Raw genomic sequence first — 15,860 nt, forward strand, 5'->3', positions numbered from 1 at the left:
ATTTTCTAAACTATTTTTTCTTACCTATTTCTACTTCTTTTCTGCACTATAAATACATGACACAATTCTAAACACACACACGATTAAGCATACAAAGATCACAACTCTCTCCTAAACCTATACTCTTGCTTCTTGACTGCACTTTGGCTCTCATAAGTCTACTGTTTCTCCTTACTTGCTTCTTTGAACTGGTATGCTTTAAGATTAAATTCAGCATCTCTCTAATGTGTTTATTTACAGTCCCTGTATCCATGCCTGCCTTCAATTCTCTGCAAAATTAATTTTAAAGTATCTATATGCCTTGCCTGTTCTTTCTTTGTTTCTTGCTGCTAGTATAAACAATTGCTCCCATACCCCCATTCCCATATATGTGCTGATTTAAGGTATGGCCTGGCAGAATCCCAATTGCTGCCCAGGGCTAAACCTGGCCTTCAATAAGGTCTTATCTCCCCAATTCTAAGGCTAACAGGCTGGTAAGGGGTGTGCCAGCATCCCAGTTGCTAGGCATGACCATCAGCCTGCCCTGGCTCCCCCCTAATTCCCTTTCATTGCACTTACACTTACTCCTAGTATCTAAGTTCTGCCCCCCTCATATGAGCCGTGCCTTGGAACCTTGAGTTCCCTCTGAACTTGGACATTTGAGGGCTGGCCCTTCCACACTGCACTATAATCTGATTCTGCAATGATATTTGGGGTGTAAGCATTGCCTGAAATTCTTGAAGTTCCTTGGAGCTTTGACACATCCCAAATAAGAGAAAGGCTTTGAAAATCCGATCCTGGAAGTTGGTTTATCTCATATTATTAGATTTTGAGTCTGGGTTAGGCTGATTAGATGTAGATGTAATCACTGATGTAATTTTATTGCTTCCTCTTATTCATTTGGTCTGTAATAAATTCTGTAATAACTACTGGGGTGCATAGTGAAAAGGGATGGGGTTGTATGCTTGGCAAAGGGTAGAAATCATGTTTTAGGATGTTTACTTTCTAATTCTGCATCTCACATAGAAATCATGTTTTAGTATATTTACCTTCTAATTCTGCATCTCACACAGAAATCATGTTAATAGGATATTTACTTTCAAATTCTGCATCTCACATAGATACCATGCCCATAAATCGTTGCTGAAATTCTGCATATCATATAGATAATATGCCTATAGGACTTCCTGCATTTTGCATATGCACCTGTCACTAGGCAAATCTGCTTATAGGATTTAAAATAACAAATTACATATAGATGACCTGCCTATAGGATCTCTGCATGACAATAAACAGCGGTAAAATCAGTAACGCCTAGAAAGCATGCCTATAGGAGCTATCAACTAAATCTGAATCACCCACCCGCTCTTAAATCTAAAATCAGTGGTAACTTCAAACACTTGCAGAGCTTACAACCAACAATTCTTATTGCAATCAGTTTATTCCTCCGTTCCTGAATTAGTAGATATCATGCCTATAAGTCCTGTTTAAGGCACAGGCAAATAGTTAAGTAATTATCCAACTGTCCGTTTTCGACAGCTACATCTAAGCAGGACTAATCTGGACTCCCTATCTGGAAAATATGTGGTAAATCAACTTTTCTTGCATTAATTTTAATTAAAGACCTAACCACTATTTGCCAGTCGTGCTAAATAAGTTGTTTCTTTTCAAATGAGGAGGCCTATTTGAGCCCTTAATTGCTACCAGTTCCCCTGTAATTGTTTACGTGTTTTGATTGTCGCCCAAGCTTTTTAACCTTTTTAAACTCTGAAAAGCCTAACTCCCTCCCCTTTTAGGATTAGTAGTCTCAAATGCCTCCTGGACTGATAGGTGGGACGGGTAATAGCACGCAGTAAGTAACGATACCATTCCGTGCTTAATACCTTAACGGGGTGGGGAGGGTAGACATGGAGATGATGATCACACGATAACACCATGTGTACGATTGGCTACCAGTGTTGTGTGGATGATCCATGTGTTTTTTACAAACCTAGGACCCCTTTCCTTTATGTAATTTTGTTATCAATAAAATTCTGTCTTTGTTTCAGCCACCCAAAACTCTACTTTAATTTTACTGCACTATTCTTGTCTTCTGAATTTTCATTTCTTTTATTTAAATTTTTGTACTTGGAATAGAGTTGTCTTCCAAAAAACCCAATTCCCAAACGGGAATAGAGTTGTCTTCCCAAATGTCGTAAACCAGATTTCGCGAGGAAAAGGGGGCGTCGACAAGTTTGCTCGTGACTCGTGCCACCTCCGATACAAACTTGTCATGACCCGAAATTCCCACCGTCGAGACCGTGATGGCACCTAACATTTAACTTGCTAGGCAAGCAAACGTTAGAACAATTTATTTCCTTTCACAGACTAAATGATAATATTAATAAAGGACGAAAATAACTGAAATATTCTAAGTACAAATACGGAAGCTAAATCAACCAAACATCTATTACAATTCCCTGAACCTGGTCACAAGTGCATGAGCTTCTAGAGTAATACATATAAGGGTTTGAAATAAGTGCAAAGCTGTTTGAATGACAATATATAGCTAAATAGAAAGACGATGGGGACTCCAGGAGCTGCGGGCGCTGAACAGCCGTAGCTCAAGTCTTCGTAGGTGTCCAATATGAGCACGCTAATAATCGTCGCTGGGACCGACTCCAAAATCAACACAATGTGTAGAGTGTAGTATCAGTACAACCGACCCCATGTACTGGTAAGTGCCGAGCCTAACCTCGACGAAGTAGTGACGAGGCTAAGGCAGGTCACCTACACTATTACCTATACGCAGTATATAAAATAATGACAGAATAATAGAAATACTGTACAGAATTAAACAAGTAAATGGAAATGATATCCACAGCTTCAAGAATAAACCAGTACCGTCCAGAATCACCAATTTTTTACAATTCAAACAAATACAGGAAGCCAACACAGCTCATGTAACGGAAACATATAGATTGTTGTGGCGAGCAACCTGATCCCACCAGATAACACGAAATCCTCCCTTATTTCACCGTATCAGTATCAAAAACAATAAATAATATATGCACGTCGCGGCGCGCAACCCGATCCAACCGTATAACAATATCAGTATCATAGTTCACCCTTATCTTTCCATATTAATCCACTATTCCATATGTTGCGGCGTGCAATCCGATCCCGCCGTATATAACATATTCACCCTTATTCCACCATATCAATCCACCGTTATTACACCTACTTCAGCGTGCAGCCCGATCCCACCATAGCAGTACTAAATACTCAAAACATAACCAAAGCAATAGTTCAAACTCAAAGCCTTTACGATTAATAAATACCAAACTGAACCAAAAGGGAACTTGTACAATAAAGAAATCTACACGAGTAATACTACACAACTAGACCAATCCAGCAATTTACATTTAGAAGGTGTAAGTGAGTCAACTTAAACAAATAACAGGGAATCATGAAACTAAGAAAGAGCTAATATCATTAACAGGGGAAGACATTGATTAACAAGTAGCAGTTAAGCATCGAAAGCATTTAGAGCATATAACAGTTAAAGCAGGAAAGGAAATAATTTAGGAAAAAGTGGTAAATCAGGGAAAACGAATAATTTTGCAGTGTATAAGCACTCGCCACCTCGCATATATGCCGCTCACATGAGAATCACTTAGCCCATAGTCCGAGGGTTCCTAATTCCCTCAAGTCAAGGTTAGACACAATACTTACCTCACTCCGCAGTCAATTCAAAGCTCTATCGGGGCCTTTCTCCTAGAATCCACCTCCAAACCACTCGTAACTAGCCATAATTAACTCAATAACATCAAATATTGCTAAGGGAATAAACTACAATGCATAAATTTAGATTTCCCAAACTTTCCCCCATAAAGTCAAAAATCGACTCCCAAGCCCGATTATGCAATTTGTTTCGAAATCCAACCTCAATTTGAGGTCTAAATTCCAATTTAACAAAAATCCCTAATTCTACTAAAACCTCCAATTTCCGCCGTGAAAACCATAGATTTTAGGTTGAAAGTTCATGAAATGTAATGGGTAATTGAAAAAAAGTAGGTTAGAATCACTTACCAACAATTTGGGGAAGAAATTATCTTGGAAAAATTGCCTGTAGGCCGTCTAGTTTTGAAATATTGAAATAATGGCCAAAAATCCAATAATGGGATTGTTTAAGAACTAGGCAACAGTGTTCATCGTGCTCGCGAGAACACTATCGCGTTCGCGAAGACCTGCGCCTTCTAGGCTTACGCAATCGCGAATCACCCATAGGGTTCGTGAAGGCTATTCCCCCCTGGCATTCGCGTTCGCGAGACCGTGCTCTCATTCGCGTAGAAGGAACGAATGACCCCTCCCCCACGTCCCTAATACTTCGCGTTCGCGTTGTGCTGGTCGCGTTCGCGAAGGGTAAAGCGACCAAGCCTTCACGTTCGCGAAAAAGAGAAACCCACCCTACTATTCGTGTTCGCGGGAGTACCTTCGTAAACGCGAAGAAGGACATACCAGATATCAGCTGAACCACAAAAACCAGATTTTCTATGTTCAAAATATCCCGTAGCCTATCCGAAAGTCACCCGAGCCCTAGAGCTCCAAACCAAACATGCACACGAGCCCTTAAACATCATACGAACTTGCTCGCGTAATCAAATCGCAAACATAACACCTAGAACTGCGAATTGAACCCCAAATCGCATGAAATTTTCAAGAAAGCCTAAAAACCTCTATTTTCACAACCGGACGTCCGAATCACGTCAAACCAACTCCATTTCTAACCAAATTTCATAGACAAGTCTTAAATATCATAATGGACCTGTACTAGGCTCTGGAACCAAAATACGGACTCGATAACAATGAGACCAAACATTAACCCAATTCTTAAAACCATTAAATTTTCAATCTTTCAATTTTCAACAAAAATTCATATCTTGAGCTAGGGACCTCGAAATTTTATTCCGGACAGACGCCCAGGTCTCAAATTACGATATGGACACACCGGGACCGTCAAGATACTAATTCGAGTCTGCTCAAAACATTTACCGTAGTCAATTAAATCTAACTTTAAAGGCAAAAATTGTTGCTTTTATTAGATTTTAACACATAAGCCTTTCGAAAAAATACCCGAACTGCGCACACAAATCAAAGAAGGCTAAATTAAGATAATTATGGCTATGGAACACATAATTTAGTTCTAAAACATGAGATGACCTATCGGGTCATCACATTCTCCACCTCTAAAATAGTTGTTCGTCCTCGAATGGACATAGAAAAGTACCTGAGTTGGTGAAAAGGTGTGGATATCTACTCTGCATGTCCGACTCGGACTCCCAAGTAGCTGCCTCGACGGGCTCACCTCTCCACTACATTCTAACTGAATGATAAATCTTTGATCTCAACTGGCGAACTTGCCAGGCTAGAATAGCCATCGGCTCCTACTCTTAAGTCAAATCCTTGTCCAACTGGACAGAGTTTAAATCTAGCACACGAGACGGATCACCGTGGTACTTTCGGAGCATGGACATATGGAATACAGGATGAACTACTGATAAACTGGCCAGCAATGTGAGCATGTAAGCCACCTCACCCACATTCTGAATAATCTCAAAAGGTCGAATGCACCTAGGGCTAAGCTTGACCTTCTTTCCAAACCTCATTACACCCTTGATGGGTGACACACGAAGCAACACTCTCTCTCCGACCAAATTCTCAAAACCATTAAATTTTCAGTCTTCCAATTTTCAACAAAAATTCATATCATGAGCTAGGGACCACGAAATTTGATTTCGGACATACGCCCAGGTCTCAAATTCCGAAATTTGATTCCGAACATTAACCAAATTCTTAAAACCATTAAATTTTCAGTCTTTCAATTTTCAACAAAAATTCATATCTTGAGCTAGGGACCTCGAAATATGATTCCGCACATACCTCAGGTCTCAAATTACGATATGGACACACCGGGACCATCAAAACACCGATCCGAGTCTACCCAAAACATTTACCGTAGTCAACTAAATCTAACTTTTAAGGAAAAAATTCTTGCTTTTCTTAGTTTTTAACACATAAGCCGTCCGAAAAAATACCCGAACCACGCACACAAATCAAAGAAGGCTAAATTAAGATATTTATAGCTATGGAACACAGAATTTAGTTCTATAACAAGAGATGACCTACCGCCCTATGCCTTTGGAAAGATATCCAAATGGCCATGAGATTATATGCCCTCGTGAGACTTTGCCGGCAGCTACACCATGATTCCTCTACATGAGGCTGCCATATGGGCATTGTGAGGCGCAGAGGAGTGATTATATGGCAAAGGCATAAAGGCAACACTACTAGTGCTATTGTCCCCCTTATTTGTACTTTTCCTATGTGGTTCTTTTTTCTTTTTAGTTATAAATAAAACTAGCCCTAGGCACCTGCCTAGTGGATTGCTTAAAAAAAATCGAAGAAGGCTAAATTAAGATATTTATGGCTATGGAACACAGAATTTAGTTCTATAACATGAGATGACCTACCGGGTCATCACATTCTCCACCTCTAAAATAATTGTTCGTCCTCGAATGGACATAGAAAAGCACCTGAGCTGGTGAAAAGGTGTGGATATCTACTCCGTATGTCCGACTCGGACTCTGCCTCGACGGTCTCACCTTTTCACTGCACTCTAACTGAAGGATAAATCTTTGATCTCAACTGGCGAACCTGCCAGGGTAAAATAGCCACCGGCTCCTTCTCATAAGTAAAATCCTTGTCCAACTCGACAGAGTTGAAATCTAGCACATGAGACGGATCACCGTGGTACTTATGGAGCATGGACATATGAAATACTGGATGAACTACTGATAAACTGGCTGGAAATGCGTGCATGTAAGCCACATCACCCAATTTCTGAATAATCTCAAAAGGTCTGATGCACCTAGGTCTAAGCTTGACCTTCTTTCCAAACCCCATTACACCCTTCATGGGTGACACACGAAGCAACACTCTCTCTCCGACCGTGAATGCAACATCATAAACCTTACGGTCGACATAACTCTTATGCCTTGACTGAGCCGTGCGAAGTCTATCCTGAATGATCTTGACCTTATCCAATGCATCCTGTACTAAATCTGTACCTAATAATCCCCGGCTCAAACCATCCAATCGGCGATCGACGTCGTATACCATATAATGCCTCATAGGGAGCCATATGGATGCTCAACTGATAGTTGTTGTAAGCAAACTCTACAAGTGCAAGAATTTATCCCAAGAGCCTCCAATGTGAATAACACAAGCGCGGAGCATATCCTCCAATATCTAAATAGTGCGCTCGAATTGTCCATCCATCTGAGGATGAAATGTTATGCTCAACTCAACCTGCATGCCCAACTCACGCTGCACTACCTTCCAAAAATGTAAGGTGAACTGCGTACTTCGATCAAAGATTGTAGACACGGGCACACCATGAAGACAAACGATCTCGCAGATATAAATCTCTGCCAACCGTTGTGTAGAATAGGTAACTGCTACAGGAATGAAATGCACTGCCTTGGTTAGCCTATCCACAATGACCAAACTGCATCGAACTTCCTTTGAGTCCGTGGGAGTCCAACAACGAAATCCATAGTGATACGCTCTCACTTCCACTCACGAAACTCTATCTTCTGAAGAAAACCACCAGGTCTCTCGTGCTCATACTTTACTTGCTGACAATTTTGACACCGAGCTAAATATGCAACTATGTCCTTCTTCATCCTCCTCCACCAATAATGATGCCCCATGTCCTGACACATCTTGGCGGTGCTCGGATGAATACAATACTAGGAACTGTGGGCCTCCTTAGAATCAACTCATGAAGTCCATCCACATTAGGTACACAAACACGACCCTGCATCCTCAAAACTCTATCATCGCCAACTGTAATCTGCTTGGCATCTCTGTGTCGCACTGTGTCCCTAAGGGTAAGCAAATGAGTGTCATCATATTGTCGCTCCCTGACGTGCTCAAACAATAAAGACCGAGCGACGGTAGAAGCTAAAACACAATTGGGCTCAGAAACATCCAACCTCATGAACTGATTGGCCAAGGCCTGAACATCTAATGCAAGTGCTCTCTCACCGACTGGAATGAATGCAAGGCTGACCATGGTCACTGACTTTCTACTCAAAGCATCGGCTACCACATTGGCCTTCCCGGGATGATACAAGATGGTGATATCATAGTCTTTCAATAGCTCCAACCACCTTCTCTTCCTCAAATTGAGCTCCTTTTGCTTGAACAAATACAACAATTCCGATGATCCATGAATACCTCACACGACACGCCATAAAGATAGTGCCTCCGAATCTTCAGCGCATGAACAATGGAGCTCTAAGTCATGAACAAGGTAATTCTTCTCGTGGACCTACAGCTGCTGCGACGCATATGCAATCACCTTGCCGCCCTACATCAATACCGCAACAAGTCCAATACGAGATGCATCACAATACACCGTATAAGATCCTGAACATGTGGGAAAAACCAACACTGGAATCGTAGTCAAAGCAGTCTTGAGCTTCTGAAAGCTAGCCTCACACTCGTCTGACCATCTGAACAGGGCACCCTTCTGGGTCAACCTGGTCAACGGGGCTGCTATAGATGAAAACCCCTCTACGAACCGACGGTAATAGCCCACCAATCCCAAGAAACTCCGGATCTCTGTAGCTGATGTAGGTCTAGGCCAGTTCTGAACTATCTTAATCTTCTTAGGATCCACCTGAATACCCTCTACCAACACAACGCACCCCAAGAAAAGGACTAAGGTCAAGCAAAACTCATATTTTGAAAACTTAGCATATAACTGGCTGTCTCTCAGAGTCTGAAGAACAATACGAAGATGCTGCACATTCTCCTCTCGACTGCGGGAGTAGATCAAAATTTTATCAATAAACACAATCACAAAGGAATCCAAATAGGGCTTGAATACCCAGTTCATCAAATCTATAAATGTTGCTTGGGCATTACTCAACCCAAGTGACATCACTAGAACCATAATGCCCAAGCTGAGTCCAAAAAGTTGTCTTAGGGACATCGGATGCCCTGATCCTCTACTGATGGTTGCTGGACCTCAAATCGATCTTCGAAAACACTTTGGCACCTTGAAGATGATTAAATAAGTCGTCAATCCTCGGCAATGGATACTTTTTCTTTATGGTGACTTTGTTCAACTGCCGATAATCAATGCACATCCTCATCGATCCATCCTTCTTCACGAATAACACTGGCGCACCCCAAGGCGAGATACTAGGTCTAATAAAGCCCTTATCATGCAAATCTTGCAACTGCTCCTTCAATTCTTTCAACTCCGGTAGGGCCATACGGTATGGCGGAATAGAAATGTGGCGAGTGCATGGATCCAAATCAATAAAGAAGTCGATGTCCCTGTCGGGTGGTATCCCCGGCAGGTCTGCCGGAAATACCTCTGGAAACTCACAAACAACTGGCACAGAATTCATAGAAGGAACCTCTGCACTAGAATCACAGACATAAGCCAAATAAGCTAGACACCCATTCTCGACCATATGTCGAGCCTTCACACAAAAGATAACCCTCTTGTAGAATGGACAGGGGTCCCTCTCCACTCTAATCGAGGAAACACTAGCAAGGCTAAGGTCACCGTCTTGACGTGACAATCCAATATAGAATGATAAGGTGACAGCCAATCCATGCCAAAAAGGACATCAAAATCAACCATATCGAGAAGTATAAGATCTACGCTAGTCTCAAGACCTCGAATGATAACCACACATGAACGATAGACACGATCTACCATAATAGAATCTCCAATAGGTATGGACACATACACAGGAGCACTCACAGAATCACGAGGCACAACCAGATATGAAGCAAAATAGGATAACACATAGGAATAAGTAGAACCTAGATCAAACAGAACCAAGGCATCTCTACTACAAACTGAAATCGTACTTGTGATGACTGCATAAGATGATTTAATCTCAGGCCTGGCTGGAAAAGCATAGCATCGGGGCTGGGCCCCACCACTCTGAACTATATCTCTAGGAAGGCCTCCTGCTAGCTAGCCTCAACCTCTAGTGGTGTCACAACCCAAAAACCAACCCTGTTGTGATGGCGCCTACCGGGGTCCTAGGCAAGGCAACACATTACCAAAACAAAACGAGATTTTCACTTTCCAGATAATTCGCAAAGCTATTTAATATAAAACCTTCATAAGGAGTGTAAATCAAATAAACGTGCGGAAAAGAAAGCCCGACATCGGATGTCACTAGTCATGAGCATGTACAATAACCGTCTGATAATATCACGACTAACATAGTGTGGAAATAACTGAAACCAACTAAGGGAAGATGAAGATGGAGGGAAGAGGGATGCGATCGCCAGGAAAGCTACCTTGCTAACTCCGATGGATCTGCAGCTGAATAATCAACACCCGTTACCGGGTCCAAAAATACCTGGATCTCCACACAAGGTACAGGGAGTAACGTGAGTACGCTAACTCTGTAAGTAACCAAAGCAAAATAAAGGATGAGAAGTAGTGACAAGCAATAAAGCATAGAACGAGGAATCATAAACAGCCCCTCGGGAAAAATATCACTCACAAACAGCCCCTCGGGCAAACCTCACAGTCACTCGTATACAGCCCCTTGGGCATACCTCATCATCACTTATATACAGCCCCTCAGGCATCACTAGTATACAGCCCCTCGGGAAAAACATCACTTAGGGTACCAGCGCTCATTTGGGGTGTGCAGACTCCGGAGGGGCTCCTACAGCCCAAGCGCTATAATCCGCAAGGACAACTCACGTGCTGCACGTACAACTCATGTGCTATAACATAAATATCAGAATCCGCACGGACTACTCATTTGCCATAGTCTCAATATCTCACAATCAGGCACTCGACCTCAATTTGTCATGAATCGGTAACAACATGTTGCAGCGTGCAGCCCGATCCCATAAATATCCTCACAAATCAGGCCCTCGGCCTCACTTAGTCATAAACCTCTAAAGTCACTAGGGCTCTTAGTAAAAATAGGGTACTCAGCCTAAAACAACATTTTATATGCATCAAAACATAGTAACAAAGACTGAATTATGAAATCAATAAGTATAACATGGCTGAGTATAGATTTTCAACCAAAAAGAGTGAGAGAATAGTAAGAAAAAAAAGGCCCCTCGAGGTCCAAACTGCCCTGGCACATGGCCTAAACATGGCACGCAACCCAAATTATAGAAACTCTTTCTAAAACACATAAGTATCATATAGTTTCAACCAAATGCGCAACTTTACAGTTGCTATGGGACGGACCAAGTCACAATCCCCGACGGTGCACGCCTACACGCCCGTCACCTAGCATGTGTGTCACCTCAAAATAGTAAAGCGATACGAAGTTCAGGGTTTCAAACCCTTAGGACTAGATTTACAATCATTACATATCTCAAACCGGTCAAATTTCTACTTCGTGATGCTTTTGCCCCTCGACTCGGCCTCCAATCGCTCCGAATCTATTCACAACTAGAACAATACCATCAAGATGCGCTAATGGAATGACTTCCACAAGAAAATCTATCAAATTTAGGCACAAATCCAAATTCTTCTCAAAACCGGCCCTGGGCCACATTTCTGAATTTGACAAAAGTAAAAAAACTAGAAACCCCTTTCACTCAGGAGTCCATACATAGAAGATTTATCATAATCCGACTCCATTTGACCCCTCAAATTACCAATCAAACTCTCCAAAATCCCAAGCCCTAACCCCTCATTTTCAACCTTAATCACCACTAATTACATGGTTAAACATCGGGAAATTACCATACACACGAGTATTAGGGCTCAAATTACATACCTCAATGAAAACCCCCTTGAATCCCTCTTCAAATTGCTCCCAAAAGCTCCAAAACCGGATAAAAATGGTGAAGAATGACCCAAAATTCGCGAAGTCCACAATTTATACTTTCTGCCCAGAATTTCTGCATCTGCGGTCTAACAGTCACTTCTGCGACGCTGTACCTGCGGAAAAACCATCGCAGGTTCGGTTCCCACTTATTCCCTCAAAAACCGCTTTCGCCCCAATATCGCACCTGCGATCTCGCAGGTGCATACCGCTCTTTGCACATGCGGTTCCTGCCTCAACTTTCCAAATTCTGCATCTGGGGTTCACCTTGCGCATCTGCGCCCTCGCACCTGCAGTTCCCACTCCGCAGGTGTGGAAACATCAGAAGCAGCAGCTTGAGCTGCCTTATTCCATTTCCAAATCCCCCGTTAACCATCCGAAATCATCGCGAGGCCCTTGGGACCTCAACCAATAATACCAACAAGTCACATATCACCATAAGAAGTAGTAGAACCCTCGGAACACTCAAAACAACATAAAAACACCAAATCACCCTCGGATTCAAACTTAAGAACTTTTAAACATCCAATTTCCGCAAACTACGCCGAAACCTAGCAAATCACGAATGACCTGAAATTTTTCACACACGTCAAAAATGGTGCTACGAACCTATTCTTCCAAAATTCCATTCTAACCCCAATATCAAAATTTCCACTGTCGACCAAAATCGCCAAAATTCCACTTTCGCCAATTCAATCCTAATTCCACCACGGACCTCCAAAACACATTTCGGACGAGCTCCTAAGTCCAACATCACCCAACGGAGCTAACAGAACCATCAGAAAACCAATCCGAGGTCAAATACTAAAAAGTCAAAACTTGGTCAAACCTTCCTAATTTAGAGCTTCTAGCTGAGACCACTCTCTCAAATCAATTCTGGATAAACTGAAAACTAAAACTGACGATTCACATAAGTCACAACACATCATACGGAGCTACTCATGCCCTTAATCAACCAAGAGAAGTGCAATTGCTCAAAACGACCGGTCGGGTCATTACACCCTCCCCCACTTAAACATACGTTTGTTCTCGAACGTGCCCAGAGTTGTTCCAAAAGCCATCAGATCGTTGTATAACCTCACTATGTAGATACCTGGGGTGATCCCACATCACCCTATCCTATATATGTCTGATAACACAACATGAATGAAATATCTTTATCCAACCTAGCCCATAAGCCTTAGAATCCAATTTCCACATCTGAAATTTTCTATAAGATCAAAATTCTTGCATCCACACACTGTATAAGTCAGAACAACCTGTCTGCAGTCATAGCCATAAGCCAAGATGAAATCACATGATATGCCATATAATTCAAACACTCACAGCGATGATTTCTAATCTTAGCAGCTGCCCAAAACAACCAAACAATGGTCATAAACCTCTTATCAAATAGAGCCTTATTCTAACACCTTCATATACTGTTAACGATGAAAGAAGCGCACAACAACTCATATCCATTCATAGGATCAACCAGTTGTAGAACTCTCTCTCCTTCGACAAGAACTGTAGCCAATTTCTAAGCCGATCGGCGACATTACCCTTTTAAATATACCACAATCAAATTCGATAGCATCTACTCTAGCTCCGACCACCTCATCGTATCAAATACAAGTTACTCTATTGACATGCCACACCAATACTACCCAGAGCCACAAACCGTGAAACGTGGACCAATACGCAACAACCCATATGAACTCAAACATAGAAAATGACTTCAATGAGAGAACCATTCCGCAAGCTCAACCAGTACAACCAAAATGCAAAGCTAATAACCTCTCACATGACGTAGAATAAAAACACGCGAATCTAACACAAAGGGTCATATCTCAACATAACTTCGTTGTAATGCGCGATCCCATCCAATCACTGGTCCGCATGAAATACTTCAATCCACCTTGTTCAAAATAAATAACCATGCACAATTCAACATCAAGTACTCAAAGTGCATGACCATAACCACGGAGAACCAAATGACATCACACCATACAAAACCCGAAAGAACATAACCAATTACCCATCCCCCAAGCAATACCCAATACTCTTCCCGCTCAAATTCAGCTATAGGACCCCAATAGAACCACACCGTATGTGCATATAACAAACAAATTATAACTTCTCGTAACATAGCGAATAATCTTAACAACCATTGAATGGCACTTCCTCAACAATAGCAGTTTGGAGTCAACAAATCCGACTCGATGCAGAACACACATCTATATTGGGCCTACCAATGAACCCAAAATCAGCTCTAGTCCCCTGTGATAGATAAATAACCCTCCGAAAGTCTACCATGACTGAATCACAACACATAATAACCTCTGACTAACCTTGGCTGCATGTTCGCAGTCCACAACCACGAAACAATCGACTCACGAGAACTCTCAGTCTCCAAATTCATAGAACATGCGAATTACCATTTCTGATCTCAAATCCACCATCTGAATGCCCACGCTTCGCCAATTATCCTATCATCCCCCGAGGAATACTTGTAAGATCCTTCTGTTCCACAAGGAAAAAATTTGAATTCTAGCAGTAGATCAAACAAAAGAGCGCCGCAATACCAATGAAGTATCCATAACTCAAACACATCGCCCCTTTTTGAATGTATACTCTCATCAAACCATACCAATTAGTAATATCATTTACCTAATCACCTGAAAATGTCCATCTTGCCTATGAATTAATAACCTTCCTTTCAAAACTGAACCGTGACCTTACACATGCAACCTCAATCCTACACAACATACCACATATGCTATCCCATCCTATGATAAATGTGAGAACTTCATAATCCACTCCGGGTTAAAAGCAACTAAGTACTCAACTAGCCAAGAACATTCCATTTGATCCCACCTAGGACAAAATCACTATACATCACATGCTCCTCACGCCAGTACAAAATATACATCTCTAACCATGGTAGAAACCATCAAGAACTCTCCGAACCCCATTGGCACAAAACCAAACCGTCAGGGCTGAAGCCTTCTAACATAACCAAGCTACGCAAGGCACCAAAAATCCATGGGAATTTCCATGAGACACCTGTAGAAACACATTACCTCATACACACCCAAAGAACAAATCATACCCCTTACCATGCCGATCCAACCTACTACCAAGATGTCCTATCTACCCGAGTTCCTTCGGAATTGCCTTCAAATTGATACTTCTCCTCGCCATGATACCACAATCCTCAACCCAGACTCACCACACGAGACCCAAGCATAAAACAACACTGCCCTAAGGATCATAAGCCGCTGAATACTCTTTTAAATATCCTTAAAAAAGAAGTACCACATTAAAAATATTTACCCTGAAAAGACTTACTGCGAATCTGAAGACATTACCTTCACCTTCTTGATACTGATTTGTATAATCCGTAATGATATAGAAATGCCACAAGTCATGACACCCTCCAATGTAAACCTTAATTTCTAGCCAAATACACAACCTGATGATCCCTAATTGTTACATATAAATCTTGAATCCATTAGAACCCCACTCGGGAGTCATCCACTCTACTCAGGTCTCCATTAAACTAATCAAACGTACCGAATGACCTGTGCCCCATTAGTACAACAACACCTAAGGAAGTAACCTATCCTTCTAAGCAGCCGAGCGATTTCCTACTCCATGCACGTTACATCCCTTACAACAACAACTAAATCATCCAATATTTCTCATATACCCATAAAGCATAACACAACCCTTATCCAAAATTTCCTTTACTCAAGTCATCCTTGACCTCAACCTCTGTAAGCCACAACTAATTCACCAGTATACCTCAAACTAAAACCAATACAACACATAACCGTGCAATCAATTGATCAATAGCAGACCCACCCACTTGGCTTGAAGCCATAGATCAAAACACACAATAACTCAAGATGCCCATACTCTATTATTGCCATAGTGACATAGTGAGATTCAGCTAATTCCTTGATAAGCTCATGCAACACAACCCATCTAATACCTCAAATCATTTGGAAATCT

This window comes from Nicotiana attenuata, unplaced genomic scaffold (genome assembly GCF_001879085.1).
Source record: "Nicotiana attenuata strain UT unplaced genomic scaffold, NIATTr2, whole genome shotgun sequence".
NCBI classification, from domain to species: Eukaryota; Viridiplantae; Streptophyta; class Magnoliopsida; order Solanales; family Solanaceae; genus Nicotiana; species Nicotiana attenuata.